This window comes from Podarcis bocagei (genome assembly GCF_964188305.1).
Source record: "Podarcis bocagei genome assembly, chromosome: 2".
Taxonomy (NCBI): Eukaryota; Metazoa; Chordata; class Lepidosauria; order Squamata; family Lacertidae; genus Podarcis; species Podarcis bocagei.
In genome coordinates, this window is record NC_138126.1 from 81,788,365 (window position 1) to 81,811,402 (window position 23,038).

General features: G+C 44.3%; 1 protein-coding gene across 8 annotated transcripts in view; it reads left to right on the forward strand.

Annotated features, from left to right (window-relative positions):
* Positions 1-23,038, forward strand: part of ABLIM3 (actin binding LIM protein family member 3) — a 147,047-nt gene that overhangs the window by 783 nt on the left and 123,226 nt on the right. The window lies entirely within an intron of this gene.

Below are 23,038 nucleotides of genomic sequence, written 5' to 3' on the forward strand. Positions count from 1 at the left end.
ATCCCCCCTCCCCCTTTCTTTCTTTTTAAATGGGGACAACCTGAGTCCGTTGGCCCCCTTTCCCCCTTCCACATCTGTATTTTCTGACAGCTGGGCTTCAACGGTATTGTCTCTGTGTGCTCTGTGGTTGGAAAGCCCTCTGCAGCCCCTCGTTCTACTCCAGTGTGTAGTCTACTCACTCTTGCCTTCAGCCTGTGCCACCCTGTGTGTAGACACGGTGTCAGCAGGATCCCATCAGCGGGTGTCCCAGGGCAGAGTTCAAAGAGAGAGGCATTGGGGAATGTGTGTGTTGTGTCTCTCTCTCTCTGTGTGTGTGTTTGCATATTGATGGGGGTACCAAGCCTTGACCTCTCCTCATACTATTCTATACTGGACACTAGCATGTGTCCATATAAAATAAAGCATATAAAATAAAGAGAGCTATCATCAACCAAGGCACCACATCTGGATTTCTTAAATAAGTGGAAACAGGCAGATAGGTATATAGTGGGTACAGACAGGTGCCCATTTTATGTCACAGCAGAGCGATTGGCAATTTCAAGCTGCTGTCTCGCTCTCTCATTTTGTCATTCCCTTATTACTCTGTGTGCTGCTGTTGTTGTCCTCCCACCCCCCAACAACATACGCATCTACTTTGTTGGCGAGGGTTTTGCCCCTTCCATTAAAGGGAAGCTAGCCCAAGCTACCTTTATAGCTTACGCATCATGCCGCTTCGGGGAGAGCCCGGCGCTCATTGGTAGAGACACACACTTTGCACGCAGGAGGTCCCAAGATAACATCTCAGGATCTGGAAGAGCAAGGCTGGGGGAGATGAGGACCTCTGGCTTGGGACGCCGCTGCCTGTCAAGGAAGATAATGCTGAGCTGGGGGAAGCATAAGGCAGCTTATGTGATAGAGGGCAGTTCAGTTTGTGGTAGTCTCCTTGGAATTTGACTTTGAATGACAAATAGCATCTTTGCACACGTAGCGAATGGGGTTCTCATCAAACAGGGCAGCAGCCAGTGGATCTGGAGAAGGGTCCTAGCTCAGTGGGAGAGCATCTTCTCTGCATACGCAGGGTCCCGGGTTCAACCCTGGCATCTCCCAGTAGGGCTGAGAAGAAGACCTGGAGAGACACTGTCAGTCAGTGCAGACAATACTGAGCTAAGAGGAGCAATTGGTACAAGGCATCTGCCTGTGTGTCTAGGAGTTCCATGCACCCCTCCTTAAGTTTCCTCTTCCTTTTGGCCAGCTCACTGGTGAGTCTGTTGTTGATCCTGGGTTTCTCAATGCAAGCAGGTGGTGCTGATGTCTCTTCAAGATGGATTGCACAGAAAGCATTCCTTGACAGCGCAGTTCAGCCCTGAGAACAGGCAGTTCTAGGTTTTGCAGGCTGTGTATGTGTCAGAGGCAAGTAAAACTTTCTGGGTGCCCTCTGCGGAAGCCACACTTGGGACTTGGGCTGGGTCGGTGGATTTTGGGGCAAGAGGAAGCTGGGTTAGCAGAGGCAGACAGTAGGCATCAGACCCTCGTGGATGCACAATAACAAAAGGCATGGGGTGCTCACCTACATCCGCCGTCACCTTCAGAAAACTGGTAAATAAATAGCCTTGAGGGGAGCAGAGTTCTCTTTTCTCCAGAGAAGATGAAATCAAAGGGGGACAGAATGAGGGTGTTCCTCTCAAGGGAAAAGGATACAGATACACGACAACTGCTGCTCAGTAGCAGTTTCTTTCTCCAGAGCTTAATAGTTTGGATGCTGATAATTACTGTTTGCAGGGCCCAGCATTTCATCCCTCCATCCTTGTGCCACTAAGTGCTGCCCCCTGTCCATTTTGTGTGCTGTGTTCGCAACCAGCTACTTAAAGGGGAAATTACACATTTGCCACCACCAGCCACATGAGAGTTAGGAGAAAGAAACAGAGCAGTGTGCCCTTTCACTTGTGGCTGGGGTAGGGTGCCTGTGTTTGAACTTAAGGTCTCTGGGGTCCATTCCTAATTCTATAATGGCTGAGCCAACATGGACTTGGCTCAGATTGGCTGAGTCAATCTGCCACGCCACATTTATGTGCCTTTGTCCTCCTCTCTGTAGTGTGGCACTGAGATACTGAATGGTACCCTCACCTCACTTTGCAAAGTGCTTTGTGCTCCCCCCCCCCATGGTACAATGACTTATTTTTTTATGAAGCAATAAACTTCCCATTTAGATGAATCCATAACCAAAAAATTTGAACTCTTGGATTGGCCAGGGCACAGAAACACAGCGTCCGAAACTCCCATGGTTCTAGGCACATTTTGCAACAAGGAATTTCACTAGCGCAAGCAGTTTCTGAGCTCTGGGTGCAGTACTGCACCTAAGATTTCAGATTAAAACTCCAGAGTGGAAGGGAAAGAGGACCTTTTTCTGCCTCCCCACTTCCAGCCACCCTCTGAAGATTGGAGAAGAGACTCTCTTAAGAATATGGTGGGGGGGGGGGAGGCAGGGGAAGCATGGCTTTGTTTTTTGTACTCTTCAGATGAGGACTAGACCAGGTGAAAAATGAATATGAGATTTTACCTCCAGTTCATTCATTTTCAGCTTTGTATTCTTGTTATAAAAAAGTGCACCTAGACATTCCGTTGTTGCACCCATAACCTAGGCTTAATGTGCCATTTAAGTCCTAGCTTTCATATCTCAGCTTCTAACACTGCACAAACACATAGGGTATGTCCACCTTTCTGCTGTGGTTCCCATACCTCTTTTCATAATACGTGATTGTTTATCATCATGCTCCAAACTGGAAGACCCTCGTTATGATGGCTTTGTTTAGAATTGAAGGAAACAGCTTGTATCGCAAGAACCTGTAGCGAGATGCAACCCTTGCCAGCGAAACCTGTCCACCTGGTGGAGGGGGTGTGCACATTGCTCTCACTGAAGGAGAATTGACAAGTGCTGTGCTTCTCTCCCCACCCCCATTGGGATTTATTTGTTTATAAAATGCTTATACTGCTTAATATAGTAATTAAATAAAATCTCTGTATAGTTCACACAAATGCAATAAGAACATGTTATTCAGTCAGTTTTCCTAAAAACCAGATGAACAAACACAATGCAATAGTGGATCATAAATAAAACTGAGCAGGTGCAAATAATAATATTACCGGTAATAATGCAGAAGAAGACTCAGAAAAGCAACCATCCACTTATGTGGGAGAAATGAAAGGGGTGAAAGTGGAGTGAAGAAGGAATGCCCCCCTCCCCAGTCCTTACTAATCCCATCCACTGAGCACCATGCTTAGCATCCACCTCCGCAGCCCCATCTTATGTTTTGATCACCCTAAACGTGTGCTGCTAGGCCAGCATTCTCCACCTTGATACTGTCCAGCTGTTTTGGACTACAACTCCCATTGGTGCTTGCTGGGGCTGATATGAGTTATAGTCCAAAACAGCTGGAGGGCACCAGGTTGGGAAAGGCTGTGCTAGACTGTGATGAACTCTTGGGAATTAACATAGGTTGGTATCAATAGCAGATGGCATGGTGGGGGCAGCGGTGCTCAGCTGACGTTTGGTCAGTCCCATTGGTGCTGCTTCCCATGAGAAAGATGGGAAGGGATGAAGTGTCAATGAGGTTGGCGTAGTGCAAACACACTGGCAAAACCCACTCAGTGCTGCTACTGATGAATTTGCACTGCACTCCCACCTCTATGCTGCCTTGCCACTCCCTCTTTTATCTGCCAGTAAGCAGCAGAATTGAGGTCCTTTGAGTGCCACTCACCACCACCTCGCCATCCTACTACCGCCAACATGGGATCAGAACCCCATCACGGATCTTAGCCTTACAGCAATTTGGTGGATGTGGGTCTCTAAGCGACTCTGTGATATTATAAGTGTGAGAAGCTTAAGTGGTACACTACCCCTTGGGGACTGATATATAACCAGCCAGGCAGGTATTTGGCTATAATCCTAAGCACACTTCCTAGACATTAAGTGCCATTGAAACTGAGGGATGGACTTCTGAGTAAACTTGCTTCAGATGGCAGTACATACCAAGCCCAGTCCCCTGTGTCCTGAAGTAGAATACTAGGCTAATGCTCTTAGCAGCTTCCATCCCACTCTGGTTTAATTCTACAGCTTACAAATACTCCTGTGTTTCCTTTCATTCTGGCTAAAACAATCCATGGGCAGGTACTTGGCGGCAGCCATCGTAGGAAACCTCAGCACAATGGCAAGCGACTTTCTCTTCCTCTTGCAATTCAGACTCCACTGCAGATGGACTGTGTCATAGAGGCAGAAAAGGTCTGTTGCAAACTTAGCCGAAACAAACAAGAGCTTTGTCTGAATTGGGGTGGGGAAGTTAGCCTCCGAGGAAATATGGCATTATTTCGTGTGGGGCAGTGCCCCTTAAAAAAACCTGTTTTGAGCCAGTTAGGGAAAGGAAGTTCTTACTATAGTGGTGGTGATGGAGGCGTCAGCTCCTCTTCAGATCCAAAACCAGTGCATGAAACCTGTTGCATGGCTCCCCCAGAATGCATCTCTAATCTTTAATGACACTCGCATACATAATATATTCTCCTGTAGGCCTGATTCCTTCTGTTAACAACTGTTCTCTTGCTAGAAATGCGCCACTGAATCCTTTCTATAAGTTCCCTAACCCGAAATACCATCCAGTATGTGTGCTAGATGAGAAGATAATTACCCTTGAGTCAACTCACAGCTATGTCAAGCACTCCCATAACGCAAGCGCAGGAATTGAAACTATGCCTTGTATATGACAGAGCAAAGATCTCCCAGACAAGGAGGCAAAAGTGTCTGCTAAAATGAAGGGACCAGCATGGTTCAGTGGATGTTGGCTTGGTCTTGGTCTTGAGAGATCTGGGTTTGGATCGACGTGGGTTGCTTTGAACAAGCTACAATGTTTCAGCTTTGGTTTTTCCACCTATAAAGGTAATATATTTATGTCCCACCTTGCAGGCTTGTTGTGACGATAAATGAGATTGGGATCAAAGAGCACTTTTGCAAACTACAACTGCTGTTGTCCTGATGAAACCTAAATCATTTTTTCTCACATTTTCCAACTGCTCAGCAAGAAAATCGCTGCTGATGTCAATCGGCACCCTGTCCCACTGGCTTTGGAGGAATTTTGCCAGTTTATAGCAGCTGAGTATCTGCCTCATAGATTCCTTTTAAGCCTCTTATTTCTAAGCCATGTGTTACAATAATATCAGGGTTCTGTCTGGAACAAGGAAGGGACAGGAGAGCAGCTGCTTTGCCCTAAACGCATCTTATTGTACTTGGGTATCATCAAAAACCCCTGCCTGTGAAATGGCCACCATGCAGATGTCAACTGAAATTGCCCCAGCATGATAGCAGCTCAGCATCGTGGGCCACTTGGGCTCAGTGGCTCCCTGAGTGGCTCAAAGTCTTCTGTGCATTTTCTGCAGGTTGCTGCAAACCATCAGCAGGCCTCAATGTTGTGGTTTGTTTTCTGTCAAGGTGCCAGGATTTGTTGTGCTCTTCGTGTATTTTATCTGAAAAGCGCAGGTAGCCTACACATCATGGTTTGCTGATCATTCAAAATCACAAGCCTGGCATTTCAAGCCAAGATAGACCCTGGTTTTTTTTTTTGTTGGTGAGGGGCATCTTATGATGGGCACACCTGTTGCTACTTATATGGACTCCCATGATCAAGGCATCAAAGCCCATATTCTGTGTTTTTTGTTTTGTTTTGTTCTAATCTCATTCATTATTCTAGCTCTTTTCATTTACTATCAGATTGCTTTCTATTTATTTAAAGTTACCATTTGTGCACATTGCACTCATTTTCCTCAGCTAACAAGTACCAGGCACTAATTTTTGTAGTAGGTAGGGGGATAATTCTTAGTATCTTTGAGTTGGACTCCTTCACAACCACATAGAGACATTACAAGACTCCCGTTTCTTATTTTAACATCTGCGTTAAATGCGTTTATGAATGAATGTGCTAGCACACAGGCATAAGTGTACATATTTAGTTTTGCTTGAAAGAGGGAGAGAGAGAGAGACAGACAGACAAACAAACAAACAAACAAACAAACAGAGAGTGAACCTGAGACTGTAATCTGAAGAAGAGGTAACATGTTTTGAGTCATGCATGAATCAGAATTTTCCAGTGAAATTGACTGGCTGTCATGAACTGATAGGACAACAAGGAGGACAGAGAGGATCATGGTGAGGGGTGTAGACCGGAGTGGGACACACTGGGGCAAGCTGTGGGTGGGGAAGGAGAGGTTGGTGTAGGAAATACTCATGAGGGGGTGGCGGTCAGTGCACAAGAACCAGAGCTGCAGGACCCATCCCTAGAGCCAGAGGGACCTCTGACCTCATGAACATGGTGGGTTCTGAAGCATAGGGAGTAGCAGAAGGGGTTCTCCTGGAGGCTGAGGCAGGCAAGGGCCCACAGCCCAGTTCCCTAGCTGGCCAGGTGGGGCTCGCTAGCTCTGGGAGGTGGTGTGTGATTCCTCAGTGCAAGTTTCCTCAAACTCAAGCTTCCTCAAACTCCAAATGTTTTGAGACTACAATTCCCATCCTCCCTGACCACTGGTCCTGCTAGCTAGGGATCATGGGAGTTGTAGGCCAAAACATCTGGAGAGCCGAGTTTGAGGAAGCCTGCCTCAGCTAGAGTAGGCTTGGAGCAGGTGAGGGTCACCTGCCTCATCAAGCCCAGGTGCTGCAATCAGCATGCAAAGTACAAAAGGGAAGCAGAGCTGAGGGGCTGTGTCTGCTCAACTGCCCAAGTTGATGGACCTTGGTTTGGATGCTCCTGGATGTCCACAGGACAATGCTTCCGTTTGGACTTTTAAACACATGGATTGACCCTGGACTGGGGACTTGACACACTGCCTTGCTGCCAGGTAGGCCTGGGTTCAGGACACTAGCAGGCAATTCAGGACAAACAAATGAAAGTGTTTCTTCTCCCAGTTAACTTGGGATAGCCCTGGCTGCCAGCCTTTTCCTCTTTAGTCTTCATGCTACCCTTATAGAATTCAGCAGGGAGGAGAAGAGGAGCCAATGGGCATTTGTGGGCTCTGCCCATCTTTGGCTTTGTCTCCACCTGCTGCTGGGCTCGCCGCTTTCTTCCCCACCAGTCCCGATGGGCACCAACTACAACTGGGCCAATGTAGCCTTACAGCTTGATCTTAACTATGCTGGCTTATAAATAATGAGAGCTGAATTCATCGAGGTTTACTTCCTATCAATAATAGGATTGGTAGTTTTCATCTGAATGCTTCTTGACACCACTGGCCTCCGATTATTATTCTGCTATTGCTGTTTAAAATAGTATCACCAGGAAAGAAACTATTGACTGATTCCTAGTCCCACACAAGCACTACAGCAAATAGATCCAAAGGTCTTCACATATCTTCACAAGCATCCATTCCTGCCTCCCACACTGCGCCAGTTCTGTGCCCTGTTTTCCAAATGCTGTGGAGCATTGCAAAGGGTGGTTCACTGATGCAGGGCTATTGACCTGAAATGAACCGCACCTATGTAAGTGGTCAATGAGTCACTTCTTGAACATCCTCCAAACCTTGCACAGTACTCTGGCTTGCCACAGTGGCCACTGCACACTTGTGTTCAGCAGGCTCCTCTCCTAGGAGTGGCAGGCTCACAACAAAGCACCCTTGTTTGATTTACTCTCTGCTGGGGGAAAAAAAGAAAAGAACACGCACGAGTGAAAATCCACCCAAAGGAGATTAAACTGAGCTAACCCTGATGAGTATCTGTTTGGTTCTTCCTGCAGGGCAACTAACAGCACAGCCCTAACCAAGGTCACATCCATATGTTTGAAGCATGCTGAAGAAGCCTGAGAGCTGCGGTTTATTAAAGCTGCTGGGAGCTGTAGATCTGTGAGCCCAGCACCCTTAACAAACTATAGTTCCCATGATTCTTTGGGGAAACCCATGATTGTATGGTGTGGATGGGACCCATGTCTGCTCAGAAGTAAACTCTACTAAATTCAGTGAGGTTTGATCCCAAGTGGAATTAGGATTGTATTCTAAAGATGCACCACCTTCAGCAAATCACTTCAAACTTCTGTCATGCTGTTGCTCCTCTACTGCCACTGCTACTACTATGGTTACTTTTAGTTCAACTTCTATGCTTTTAAATTGCCTCAGTTGCAAGGAAGAATGATCAAAGGTCCAGCACCTAAGCGAAAAGCACCTTTGACTTAATTTCCTACCCCCTCTCTTATCTTGGGACAAGACTCAAGCTCCATGGAACCAGGAAAGAATTACCTATGAGGGCTGGTGCGTGGTTAGTTTCATCAGAAGGATGCCACTGAAAACAATCTGTCTGGGCCAGATTCAGCTAAGCAGTTGCTCTAGAGAAATCCTTAGTCCAACCCTGGCAAGGCTTTAAGTGGCCAAGAGAATTCCCAGAACAGAACAGCAGAGGGAGAGAAGAATGTTCTATCTGGCAAGCGGAAGAGCTTATGCTGATAGAACAATTGTAATAGTGTGATGTTGAATTCCTCCCTAGGTGTCAAATTATCTCTGCTCCAGTTGTGATATTTAGAACTCTTTCCCATCTGGATCACCACTGTGTGTGTTTTCACAGCTTTGCTTGACATTCTTGGTAGTCATGGAGCATCTGGGGCCATGCACAGGTCAATTGCAGTGGTCCATCATGTGATGACTGGGGAGTGGGAATGGGAGATGGTTTTAACTGGGAAAATGGTGAAAAAGCACCCCTAGAAGGAGCAAGTGCCAAAAAGCTCCCTGTAGAGGCTGCATAGGCCATGCTGATTCCACAGTCCCTCTTGGGTTAGTCATGTAGATGTCACAAGGAAAGGGGGTGGGCTATCTCCTGATATTCTCAAGGAGGGCATTAGCTCTGTCGTGCATTCTTGTTTGGGAAGCTTCAAGCAGCTCCATATCTTCAATACTTCAGCATTCAGCCTCTGGACAGAGTGTGATTGGTGCTGTGAGTTCTGGGTAGCAGTTGTCTAGTAATCACCATGCCATGTTAGAAGAGGGTGGATGTTAAGTACCTTATAGGAACAAGAGCACTGAATGACTATTTCTGTCATCTAAATCAGGGATCCCAGTTACGTCCACTAAGTATTATTGCACAGTGATCTCCAGGGACATGTGGTTACAAAGTGTTTACTAGCAAACTCTATTAAGTCCCCCTGTAATTAAACAAGAATCACATGGCACTGGCAATCTTCTGCCCCGGTGTGCTCTTCCCCTTCTCTTGGTGAAAGGCCTGGGTGCAGTTTCCTATGATGAGTGATCAGCCATCATGGGAGAATTTGCCGAGGTGTTTGCTGCTACTTCAGGGACTCACATGAGTGAATGGGGAGGACTTGGAACCAGCTCTTCTACATGGGCTTGATGAAATAACAGACATTGTGTGTGGAGATGACAGTCACTAAGGGCAGTCTTCTTCATTCTGCACATATACTTAAGCCAGGGTTAAAACCCTGTGAATCAAATGTCTGCTATTGGTTTCCCCCCTTGTTTATCAGTGGAGACTCTGATGGATTTCAGCCGGCAAGTAAAAACAATTCTATTCTCCCAGGCATTTTGAGTAAAATTAGTAACCACTCTTTGGCTTTATTGTTCTCCTTCAGTTGCTCTATAGTTGGTTTTCTATTAACTCGGTTGCTTTTAATAACTTACGTTTTATGTATTATTTTGTGCATTGTTGGAAACTGCCGTGGGATCACAGTGATGTCGCGAACAGCAGTCTAGAAATTGGAGAGGTGTATAGCTTCTAATATTATCACAGAAGTATGACAAATAAGGGTGGTTGTTTTTAAGGGAATAGAGAAGACTAATAAAACATTGTGCTGCTTCTTGTGATTGTGGTTTTGCCACTTTAGGGTAGGGCAAATGCAATAAGAAACTGATTTCCCACTATATGAATGAACCTGTGTGAATCTTGGTCACATGTACTTCCCTCTCTCCTTCCTTGTGAGTGGCTGCATGGAGTAGATTGGAAATGTTCACCTCTCCTTCTAAAAAAGCCATTGTTCCCTGTCTGTGCTCACAGAACTGTGGTTTGTTTAAGCATGGGTTGTTAGAATGAATCAGGATCAAAGTGTGGTTTCGGTTCCTGACTTGTTCCAAACCCACAGCTTAAAGAAACTACAGTTCCAAGGGTCTGAATGTAGCATGGGTTTGGTTATAAGCAAAGGCAAAAGCTTCTGATTGCCATGTGGCTGCACCAGAGGTGGGAACACACAAATGTGATGCTTGTGTCGGCTTGTTCATGTGGTGAGAAACAATGGCTCCCTGAAGAGCCTATTGCCTTACTGCAGTCATCTGATCTCTCCTTGGATGGAAAAGCTCAAAGCACAAATAAGAATTGTGGTTTATCTGTGAATCATCTAGTCTCAACAACATGTTCAATTTGTCATGCAATATGCTTAGAATTTTTTTCCATTAACCAAATCTATTTAGGGATCCATTGCCCAATGAATGGGATTGTCTTTTGGTGTATTGGATGTGTGACATCCTAACATGGTGTTTTCACTTTTATTTATCCATGGGAAATGGTTCTGTGATCCATCCAACATGTGTAAGATGTTCCTTCTGAACTAGAACCACTAAGAAATATATAAGTGGCTTGGAACCTTACTTCCCATGAGTGGAACACTGCTCAAGGGATAACCCTTTTCATGGGAGGTTATTTTCACAGATTCCCCTTTTCTCGTCTGCAGCCTCTACTTTCATCCAAAAACGTTAGTGGGGCTCTTTGCACAGCATAGGAGATGTTGCCTTCCCTGCCCCACAGAGGGAGCCTCCATTGGATCAGAATACCCTTTGTGAATAGAATTCACAGAAGGGAAACTCCAGCTTCAAGCTGTAATGATTCACACATTCATTACAGCAAACCTACACAACTTGTGACTCATTGAGCCTTTCTTGGATCTTTCAGTTGCTTGGCAACCTGTTTTTCACAGGCCCAGGCAGGCAGCAACACCCCCTCATGCCCCCTATATAGGCGAGCCCCCTATATGACTGCCATATATGGCTGCTGAGCTTCAATTTGGCTTGATCTCACTCACAAGTTCTGCAGGCCTGCATTACAGTCGCCCGTCCATTAAAAATAAATTAATCCTGCCAGCAGCATACATTTTTCCACCCTAGGTTAACCTACTTGTCATCTCAAGTATTTCCTCCTTGGCCCTCTTGCACCTTGGGCAGTGGCTCTCTGAGGACAGGAAGAGGGCAAAGCTCTCTAATTCCACTCCTACATTTGATGGATATCAATCTAGAACGTCAACTGGAGAAATTGAATTATTTTAAGTGCTTGGCGTGCCCAGATAAAATTGTGGGCAACTTTCCTAATGATAGCAGTGCACTTAATTTGGCTGAATAATCATATTTGCGATAGTGGCAGGGTGGAATAAATGCATTATGGGGCACAGCCCAATGTCTCCCATTGCTTTCTAAAATCCAGTGGGCAGAGCACACACTCCCATTCGTTGGCTGCTGTAGCCTGATGTCACATCAAAGCAGAGGCTTAATAAATGTGCTTTGGACGTCTAATTAGTAAGTAGACCAAGACTTCTTCCACAAATGCATCCTGGAGAGATGAAACAATGTTGGCAGGGCAGATGGTGAGAACAAGAATTGATGAGATAGGCACCAACTTACAAAAATTGTTGGAAGAAACTCTGCCACTATGTTACAGCCCTTCTCGCTATACTCAGTGCTTTTTGCACCTAAAGCACAACTTGGCAATTACAGTGGAACTCCAGAGATTTGCTGAAATTATATCAAATCCTGCAGTATAGATACTCTGGGTTTTCTTCCTGCTATCTTTTTAATCTCTCCCAAGCAAAATGGCCAGTTAATCTAGACACACGTAGGTCTAGTTCCCCTAAATTTCAACTAAAATTGTTCCTGGACTCTACAGATGTCAGATAGGAGGATCACATGGTTTGATTTTCCTCCATACATACAGAGAAAGACAAACATCTTCCTGCACATTGAAAACTAGATATAGCAGAGACAGGTTCTCCTGATTTTCTCACCTGGGAAAGCATCCAAATATATAATTCCTCACATGAAGTTTGAAGTGGAAAAAATCTCATTATTAGCTCATCTGTTTGCATGAATCAGGCATATGTAAGATTAATGCAAAGGCAAGTTCTAGCAACAGATGCAGAACTACATTAGGTTTTGGATTCTGTAGCAGATAGTAGTATCCTTTGGAAATAATAGTTGGCTGACCAAGAAAAGTGTAAGTCTACATTCCTACCAACAAGGATGCTACGTAAAACAAATTTACCCTCTTAAATCTTTCTCTGAATACTCTTCTGCGAAGTTCATTGTTGGTTATCTGCCAAAAGCAGATATTAGAAAGCAGTATTTGACATCTGGTAGTATATTGTAGTTGTGATATTTGATATTTAACAGTATTTGGTATCTGACCATCAACAGTTGATAGTATTTGATATTTGACACCTGTTGCTTTGCATCTGATAGTATTTGATATTTGGCAACCGGTTCCCTTATCATACCTAATATTTGACTATAAATATTTTCCAGCCTACATTTTATATCTGGTAGCATGAGGTATTCTGCAGAATGCTGTCCACTGTTTCATTGTTTCATTCAATACTTTGTGATGGCTTCTTCCCCTTGATCAGAGGCACTTGCTGGAACATGTCAAGTGGCACTGCTGGAATTTCCTGACATCCCAGCTGTTGTCAATATCACCAGGACATTAGAGAAGAAGGGTGGAGTGGGGTGGCAGAGTGCGGGGGAAGACTGGACTTGTATTTCAAGCACTGATCAGGGTTTGAAATGTATTTGAAATAAAGCATGTCCTTCTACAAGAAAAGAGTTAGAAATGGTGAGGAGCATGTGAAAATTCCTCTCTAGACTGTCTAGACTCTAGACAGGAGTGTCCCTAAGTTTGAGTGATTACAGATGACTATTTAAACACTATTTAATATATTATGGTGTGTATATAAATATTAGATAAGCTTGACAGATAAGGTTGGTGGGGAGAATTTTTACTACAGTTGATTAAAATCTAGGGAAATGGGGGAGTGGTGGAATTTTCCTTATCACTTAGTTGTTTAAGAAGACCCATGATGACAGCCACGTGCAGAGCCATGGGTCATGTGTCTCATCCCAGCAAGTGGAATGGCTACATTTTACCCCACAACAGGTACAAATGAGTGATTGGTGGCATCAGTGCTGGACTGTGGAAGTGAATGGTCATCCATCTCACCAAGTAGTTAAATGCACATCACCTTGAGCTGTTATTTGGTAAATGGCTCGGCCATTTCATTTAATGGCTTTAAACTCTTTCAGCCCCTTCTATGCTTATTTATTGTCCACCACTAAATTGCCCAGCCAAATGTTAGATTGCCACAGTAATTCTGTTACCAGTATCCCCTTCCGTTCTTCGCCACTGTAAAGCTTATAACCTTGTTTCCATGCCACAGTAGCCCCACAGCCAAATCAGCCATAATTGGGGCTAATAACGAGATAATTGTATTCTGAAATCTCTGGTTTTCTTCCAAAAGTGCAGATGTTGCTGGTTAGAAAAGGTGTAAACTTCTCCAACCTGTTCTTTTGGTTCTCTGCAGTTCCCTTTTCTGGTCTCTGATAACGCCACAGAGGCCACTAACAACTTTGAAATCTGCATTTGGTGCAAAGCCATATAATAGTATTGTTATTTGTTATTATTGGTTTGCAAACCACCAGAAGTTTTCTAGGCACTATGCGAAGATTTAAAAGCAACACAGTCCCTGTGTCCACAGGCTTACAATCTAGTAAACACAGTACAAAAGGAAAATGAGATGTTACAGGATAACAAGTATGTTCAGTCACAAATTGTTTATGAAGATATAAAAATAAGTGAATATATAATGTCACAACTATTTGTATACAGGAAGTTGTTTCGCACTTGAACAGACCATTAGGCCAACTGGCTCAGTGCTGTGTCCTCTGACTGGAAGCAGTTTGCCTGGGTCTCAAGCAGATTTATCTCCCAGGTTTGCCACCTGCGAACCTGTCCACTGGAGAGGCAAGAGTCTGAACCCAGGGCCTGCACAGGATGTGCTGTGTTACTGGGTTTTGGCTACTTGTCCTGAACAGATAGATCTACCTACTCCTAAGTAGGGGAGAAATTAAGTTTGGTTCACATCGGAAGTTGAACCTACCTAATTCACATTTTCTGAAACAATATGAGAATCAAAACTCAGCCAGCCTTCAAAATTTGCCCATCTGAATTTTGCAATGCAGTTCTGCAGTGCATATGCTGTGGTCAAGCGTGCATGCAAATAACACCATCATGCATTGCATCAGGAGAAATTGTTTTGCAAAAATGTATATATTAGACAAAATTCATAAAGTGTATATATTAGGAGAAAATTTGGGCAAATTTTCACGAGAAACTTTTTAAAAGACATAACTGTAAACTGACATGGAAATGTGGAGAATGAAACTTTAGATTGGAAAAATGATAAACCAAGACTGACAAACTTGCCCATCCCTCATCTTGTGTCAGACAACTGGCCCATCAAGCCCAGTTTTTTTAACAATCCAGCTGGCACACTGCTTTTCCTATAGATTCTACTTAATATCCTTTTACTTGGGGGTGCCAGAGGCTGAATGCAAGACCTTCTTCATTCAGAGCACCTCATGGGGACCATTAAGAGTTCCTAGGTTAGATGTCTGCAGCTTTGCTTTGAATTTTTTGCCCCCTGACTAATTTTCTGTAGTGTGCAGGTGGCCAACCTGCAGTCCAAGGGTTGCATGTGGCCCCCAATCACCTTTTCTGAGGCCTGCAGGGCCTCCTGAAGCCCCATTCTTATATCCTGGCAGAGTACCTTCTTTCATGCCCATTTGCTCCTGATTTATTCTGACTTTTAAAAGTGTTTTTCTATCTTTCTATGTGGTTTTAGAACAAGTGGAAGAGGCAGTAAATAAGTTGTTTTCAAAAACAACAACACTTTTTTATTGGCTGCATGGCTGGATGGGGGGCGGGGTCATCATCCCCAGCAGTCCTCCTCTCACCACAGCACAAAGGAATGTGATATTTTCCCACCCTTCCTCCTTGCCATATCCTTACTCCAGATGCTTCAAGTACTTGAGTTGCGTAAAGTGTAGTAATTTGTAATGTGGCAATTGTGGTAAAGTGATTTTTTTTCTCCAGTGTGTGTATGGCGATACAGCTCCTTGCCAAGGGGCGAAAGGGACCCTGGTTATGACTGTGTGATGGCCATTGGCAGAAACAAATGTTTACCCATCTCTGCTGCAGAGGCAGTACTGCCTAGCTCCAGTTCAGGTGTGTGTTGTATGTGACTAATGCATCAGGCTGTCGCCATATCAACATGGGAAAGGAGAAAGCAGAAAGTCATTCAGCGGAGGACACAGAAGATGCTGAATTGATGGTTGGAAAACTGCTAGCAAGTGAAGTAATTTTACCTTGGTGAAAGATAACTCTTGTTAAATAACCTCTCTGAATTATGTTTCTTGTAAACATGCCCTATGTGCCTGAGGAGGGAGTTTCCCTTTCACATTTCATCACTTTGCTATCTAGCAGCCTTGCCAGGTTCTGTACCAGATCAAGATTACAGAAGGGCAAGGTGAGCTTTGAGGTGTTTTTGGCCTCTTAGGTGCTATAAATATCCAAGTTGCTTTGAACACTGTTGCTACGTTGGACTCGGAGATAAGAGAGTGTAGGTGAGGTGATACTTTCAGTTGGCCCATTCTCTTTCGATAACTGTGTGTGTATACAAGCTGCTGCCCTCCCAAATGTTCTTCTCCAAGTGGAAATCTAAAACATCCTCAAACTATCAACACAAGTCCTGAGAATGACACGCCCTAGTTGCTGGGTTGCTTCCATGAGCTAGCTATATTTTTGCGCTGAAACACCCAGGCCTGTTGAAGAACAGGCCCTTGAGACCTGCAACATTCTAAAGAGCTAGATGGCCCATTAAGAGATGATGCCTCATTTACTGGATACCTGTAAGGTATTTGCTTTGGAAAAGAAACCCTCTGTTCTAGGCTCGCCTGGCTTTCAGAAATCATTTGACTGGAAGGAAAGGAGAACCAAACAAATTAGCACACAGCAGGCTGCCTATCAGGATATGTAGAGTGCACTATCTCATTCAGCAGCAGCATGTTTCCTGCTGCTAGGTTACTGTGTGTGCATGTAAATGGCCAAGGGAACCAGATGGATTGTTAATGGGAACCATGGCAGGAAATATATATATTTAGTATTCCAGAAATCTTAACCGGTGCAAAGACCAGATCTTCTGTAGAGTTAACAATCACAAGACCAGAGTTTCTTTGTTGTTCATTTTAGAGGCTAGATCCTAATTCTGTCAGATTTTTGTGCAGGTGTGTTATCAGAAATATTAAATGGGTGTAGAGGGAAGAGAGATTATTTCCCTGGATTATGCCTTCTTGGGCACAGAAAGGTGATTTATAGCACAGACACTACACATATTTACTCAAAAATAGATTTCAAAAAATACAGTGGGACTTGGTTCTCAGTGTGCATAGAATTTCTCCCTCCATCTCTTCAGTTTGATTTAACTTGATCAACAGTTTTCCTCTTGTTAAATGGATTGTATCCTTTAGAAAATTTGTTTTCATTTACACCTCCCACAGCAGTGGTTCTCAAACTTTTGTCTCCAGGCCACACTTTCAGAATAGAATTTGCTTGCGCACTGAATTTTTTTATTGATGAAATGCATTGAAAAACAAAAACAACTTTGAGCAGTGCTTGATTTATAAGACAGAACTACTTTATACTATGATCATGGAACATCCAGAAAGTATAAAACAATACAGCTACATAAGAACATGTATCATTCCCAAAATATAACATTGATTGTCCTTGAATCTTCCTGCTACACTTGCCATCAACTCCTCCCACACCAGTGTGGCACACCACACCCTTTCAGAACCTCTTTTCTGCACTGTATCACTCATTCCTCTCAACCCACAATCTTCTCCTGCATAAGTGGCCATCTCCACATAGTGGAAAATTAAGTAAAAACACCAGAACATTTTCATTCTCTTAAAATAATTTCTTTTCTCTAGATCAGGCATGGCCCTCCAGCTGTTTTTGGCCTACAACTCCCATCATCCCTAGCTAGCAGGACCAGTGGTCAGGGATGATGAGAATTATAGTCCCAAAACAGCTGGAGGGCCAAGTTTGACTGTGCCAGCTCTAGATAATAATCTGGTCACCTTTCTTACTTTGATTTGTCATCTCTGGGAATCAGGGTGATCCAAATCATTGCACTAGACACACGCATCTAGTTATGCACACTTGTATATGCCCAATTGTATATTCTTGTAAAATATTAGGATGGTGTACAGCAATTAAAAGTCATTAAAAGCCATATGAAACAATCATATTGAGTGGCTTATTCAAAAAAATCTTTAAACAACTGCATAGGCCTGTCAACATTTTTTTAAAGTCTTCAAAAGATGCCCAAATCTTTGCTGGAAGAATGCCCCACAGATAGGACCAGAAAACTAAATATTTGACTTCTGGCTGAGGCCAGTAGGATTTAACATGGGGAAAGTTAACAGTGCTTTTCTGGATGATATCGGCGATCATACTGAGAGTGTGAGACTGCTCTTTACAAATGGACAAGTCTGAAAACTTCTGACTGCAGATAAAAACATATTTATCTCCCACTGTTAGCAATTCTGCTTAGGGAAGAGGCAACTGTTCCTTCTGGAGGTAGTGGGAAGGCATGTGAGGCTGAGTTGCTGGCCAGGAACAATGAGCCTCACCTCTTATTGTGCGAACCCTGAGATGCTGCCTGCCTATGTGCTTGTGCCAGACTATCGATAAACTCTCTCCCATCTTGGGAGAGGTTACCCATCAAAAGCGTCTCTTCTTAATGGCATTTTAAAAATAGCTCAGCACCAGCACGAGGGAGGGGTTGGCTCCCATATAAGGTAAGGTGGGGAAACTGAGCTAGTGGAGTAATGGAAACATTTACGTTCCAGCCAAGCATGTGACTGATCACTCAAGTGTGGTGCTGTCTTATTGTACTGCCTGTAGGTTGGACAGGAGCCCCTCAAAAGCCCGGCTGTGATATGCTGTGGATGACCAGGAATCTCATTTCATCACATCACCAGCAAACCTGTTGTGTGTCCAACTACACCAGCTGTCTGTGGTTGTGGGCGAGGAGAGGATGTACATGGAATTCCCTTCATCTCACTGGTGCCCTTGTGTGCAGATTGGAGGCAAACCTCCCCTCTATTCTGTTAAGTGAACTGCAACATAGTTATCAGATCTAGACTGTGACCTGGTAGGAATTTATGGTGTTTTGGTCTCAAATGCAGTGCAGTTATGAAGCACTGAGATCTCCACGAAGGGGGCCATTGGCTCACATATCCATAAGTAATAAATCTGGATGTTATTAGGGGGACCTGGCAGAAAATCTGTTTCGGTAGCTTTTTAAGAAGGTGTGCTATATATTCATAGCTTGATTGAATATAGACCTCAGGATCTTGCATCTGTATACAATTCTGACATTTCCTGATTAATCATCTTGTCAATCACTGATAAATATCCTATGGCAGAGGCCTGGAACCTGTGGCTCACCAGATGGTCTTCGCCTCAGTCAGCATGGCCAATAGGATGATATGGACCACTGGACAATCTAGTTTGGTATTGTGTGCACTCACTGGCAGCAGCTCTCCAGAGTCTCAGATTGGGGCACCCTTTCCAGCCACTCCTGATGCTATGGGTTAAACCTTGAACTTTTTGCATGCAAAACAGATGCTCTACAACTGAGCCATAGTGCTTCCCTCAATGGTCAGGAAAGGTGGGAGCTGTCACACTGGACACTGTGTGGAAGGCAACAGGTTTCCCACCCCTGCCCTAAAGCATCTGCTAAAACACCTTGCTAGCATTATGTATATATGTATGCTCAGGGGGTGCCATTTAACTTGTCATCACTTTAAAGATGAAGAACAGTTTGAAACAAAATGCCTACTCTTTTCAGTTGAAGCCTTAATAAAAAATACAATGAAACATCGTATCTGTTTTGTGCCTCTAACTCCCTGGAATCAATAGCAAGAAAAACCGCTCAATCTGTGTTGCAATTCTGCCCACCTTCCTCCAAATATATATTTGTGTCTCTTCTCAAATTAAGGAAAACATAAAGTATATGTTGGGATACAATTAATTGCTTCAGACCTTATTTTGCCAACTTTTGATAATTTCTCATGAGCTTGGAAAATTCACTTTCAAAACTGCTGCCGATAGATCTCAAAGTGCATCTTTGAAAAAGTGCCAGTGACTTGCCTGTACTTTTTCATTAAATGAATGGAAACTGGATATCTTGGTCAGATGGAAAAATCACACGCTTTGTATGCTCTCCAGGTTAGAGCTTTTCCTTCTTGGCAAAACAAAACCCCTTTTCTATTGCAGTCAGCAGTTCCATTCCATCTAGGTCTGATTAAGTTCAATAACTGCAACATAATTATTTGGTGGATCAGGTTGATGATTTTCTTCTCAATGGACCCAGAATGTTCCTGCTCTTCAGAGGCACAGAACTGAAAGCCGTAAATAGTAGAAATGCTATTTGAGCTCTGGCAGGGTATGGAGAACACTAATAATACATTCCACAGTACAGGTTGTGACCCAATCTATTTCAAACCATAGGGTGCCACTCCCTGTGTCTGAAATACGAGGTGAAGAGGTCATCACTGAAAAACATGCTGTGAATCTCTGTGCTATAAAACACCTTCTGTACTGAGCAGCAGTGACATATGTGAGTGTGTGAATTGCCTTGTGAGCTGATGTCGATTGCTGCCAAAACTTCCCTGTTGACCTGCAATGCAGCAGGTGCAGGTGTCAGAATGAATGACTGTTGACACATTCTAGCACCATCTTCCTGTGACAGGATCACGACACTGCTCTGTTTCCTGTGGTGCATCAGATGTATAAACTATGAGGGTTAATGTGTGCACACATGCAAAAAGTCTTGCAATAGTGTGACAGCAAGGATATTCACATGCAATCATGTTGAGTATTGTTGGATGATAATCACCTTTGCGTGTGTGTTTCTTAGAATGTCATTTTTTGTATAACTCACCACATGCTTTAGTCATCTTACCCACTGACCCTCTGTGCACATACTGAGTTTCACAAATCATGGAGATAATTAACTATATGTATAGCACCTTATGGTCCAGTCTCCCATGTGCTTTATAATCTTATGTACAGATGGTAACATTTCAAGAGTATTTCAGTCACAGTCCTCATCTTGCAGGAGTAGTAGGTGAGATGAACTAGATGACAGGAGACTCACTAACTAAGGGAAGCCTTGCTGTGATAGAAAATCATCTTCACTTAATTATTTTTTAAAAAAAGAATAATGGGTGCATAAGTAAAATGAAGGTGCTTTATGTCTGGGCAGTACTGAGTGGGAACAGCAGGGAAGGTAACCTTGTTTGTGCATGGCTGCTGAGGAACACTCATCCTGGAAGCCACTTTCTGAACATGAAAAGATAAATGCTCTCAATCAGTATCCAACAATTGCCTGGGCAAGATTGTGGCAATATCAGGGGATATGTCTCTCGTCATCCATGATGGCACAGGCATTGTTCAATATATGCTTGTGACAACTGCTCAAGCGACCACACACACAGCAGCCTCAATAGCAGCAGAGGCACTGCTCGAGGGAGGCTTGCATTTAACCAGCAACCTCCGCCTGTGCTCTGTGAGTGCTGGTTGCCAGCAACAGTAGCAGGGCCTAGAATCCATGGAAGGCAGCTGCAGCCCCTGCAGTCAAATGGTTATGCGATCATGCTTGTTTTATTTTATTTTCAAAATGAGAGAGATCTATGCACTGCCTATAACTTCTGCAATAAAGCTAACTCCAAAGGAAGGAGTCTGTGATATATTAGCAAATGGAAGCCATTCCATTCACTGACTCTACTGAAGACGCATCTTATGGCAGAGCAAGGAATCTTTTCCCAAGACTGGTGTTCCTGTGCACCAGTCTTGGGAAAAGACTGGTGCACAGAAAGAGGAGTGCGCGGGGGGGGGAGCGCACCGCCCCTGGCAGTGCAATCCCGGTGGGGTACCATCGTGGCTGCCCCCTGCCCGCAGTGGGTACCACACCCCTACAGGTGGTGTGCCCCACCCCCAGGACACGCACCACACACACCAGGATGGGTGCCAGCCCTGCCCCCGCCTGCTCTCCGCCCCCCGGTGCCGGAGCATGAAGTACTGCCACTGTTCCTGTGTAGGGACAGATCCCCAAAAGCCAGGACTGCAGAGTGGAGTGCTTATGCCAGAGCTGAAGAAATTCACAGTGGAAAGTCTCCAGATACCAGAGTGGAGCAATATGTGGGAAATGGAAGGGGGAGCATGCAACCGGGTGAGATAACTGGTTCATGGTCTAATTCCAGGTGGGAGCAGTCAGGGGTGATGTCCTTGCCAGGACAATGAGAATGCGATGCTTGCGCTTATGTTGGAAGGGGCTGTTCGGTGTATCCACTTCCTGGGAGGCTATGTCTAGGTTCAGCAGGGACTTAGTGGAGGAGGCTCTTCCCCCCAATCAGTGGCCCAGGAGGGAGAAAAATCACTGGTATGAGGTAATTGTTGAGGGGTGAGAGAGAGAAGTCCACTTTCCATACTGTTTAATGATCCCTCCCTGCCATCCTTCAATGCATCCCTCATGGAACAGAGTTTGTATTGCTGTGGGGTTGTCCCTTTGGCCCGTTCTCCTCCTCCTCCTCCTTCTCTCAGGGTGTTTCCAGGCAACCTGTTTATCGAGTATTCCGCCTGAAACACTTGAAGGGATGTTAGGTGACATGTCAAAGCGAGTATTTTCCCACCCTTTCCACTGCTTTTCCCCCACACTTGCTGTAATGCAAAAAAATGCTGTCTTTTGAGGAAGGAGGTATGTGGCACAAGACCTCCCAATCAGCTTCAAATGCACAAGTATAATTTGCTAGGATGGGATTGAATCCCATCCAAGAACAGCAACAGTCAGAGAGTGCCCTAAATGGTTTTTCAGCGGAACTTGTAGCATCCACCAATATTAACTTCTATTTAAACACACAGGCAAGCATTTTGACTGTGTGCCACAAGATGTATTTATGATTTGCTTTCACCAGAGAGGCATGGGGTTGAACCTCTGATCACTTGCGGGAGGGAAGCTGTTGTGCCTTGCATGGGAACTGGAGTTGCATCTACTAACATTTTCCAAGGGGAGCAGTTTAGTCTGATATGCAGTTCAGCCACAGTTGGGACATATCTTGCTTATTTCTTGGCAGTGTCAGTTTGCATGGCTTCCAGTTCATGTGTCTCTTATTTGTACTTCCCTGTGGTTTCATAGCTCTGTTGTGGAGCTGTATATGCCAACATGAATGTATGGACAGGAGGCAGAGAATGAGACCACATTTTGCAGAGTTCTTCAGTTGGTGCGCACAGGGCCCACAACTACAGGAGCTGCTGGTGTTACATGTATATTCTCTGGTCCCAGGTGGAGTGAAAAATAGGAGGCAAGGCCAGCAGGAATGAGCCCTCTTCGCCTATCAGTTCCCCTTGTGTTTTCATATAATTGTAGAGTTGGAAGAGACCATAAGCATCATCTAGTCCAATCCCCCACAGTGCAGGAATCTTTTGCCCAAAGTGGGACTCGAACCCACAACCTTGAGATTAAGAGTCTCATGCTCTACCAACTGAGCTATCCCAGAACACAAACTCTGCCACCAAGTAATCCATGAAGGACAACACAGAATGTGTTGCAAACATGCTCCTGGGTTTGCAGGGGCTGGATATTCTGGGTCAGTTTCAGTGCCCTTTAGGCATGCATGTGAAGGGATATGGTTTGTTTTGGGTCTTTCCAAATGCAACTTTAAATTTAAAAAATAATCATGGAGAGTGGCAAAATTATGCATCAACACATGCCAGTCGTAGTTGCTTTTAAATTAGTATCTTTTGAATTGTCTGCCATTTCCTATCAGTCAGGTTATTGATCTGCATCTAGTTAATTTTAAGGACTGAGTGGTTGGCCGAAGTGTAAACAAGAGCAAAAGAACAAGAGCAAGTATCATTTGATCGAGGAATAGA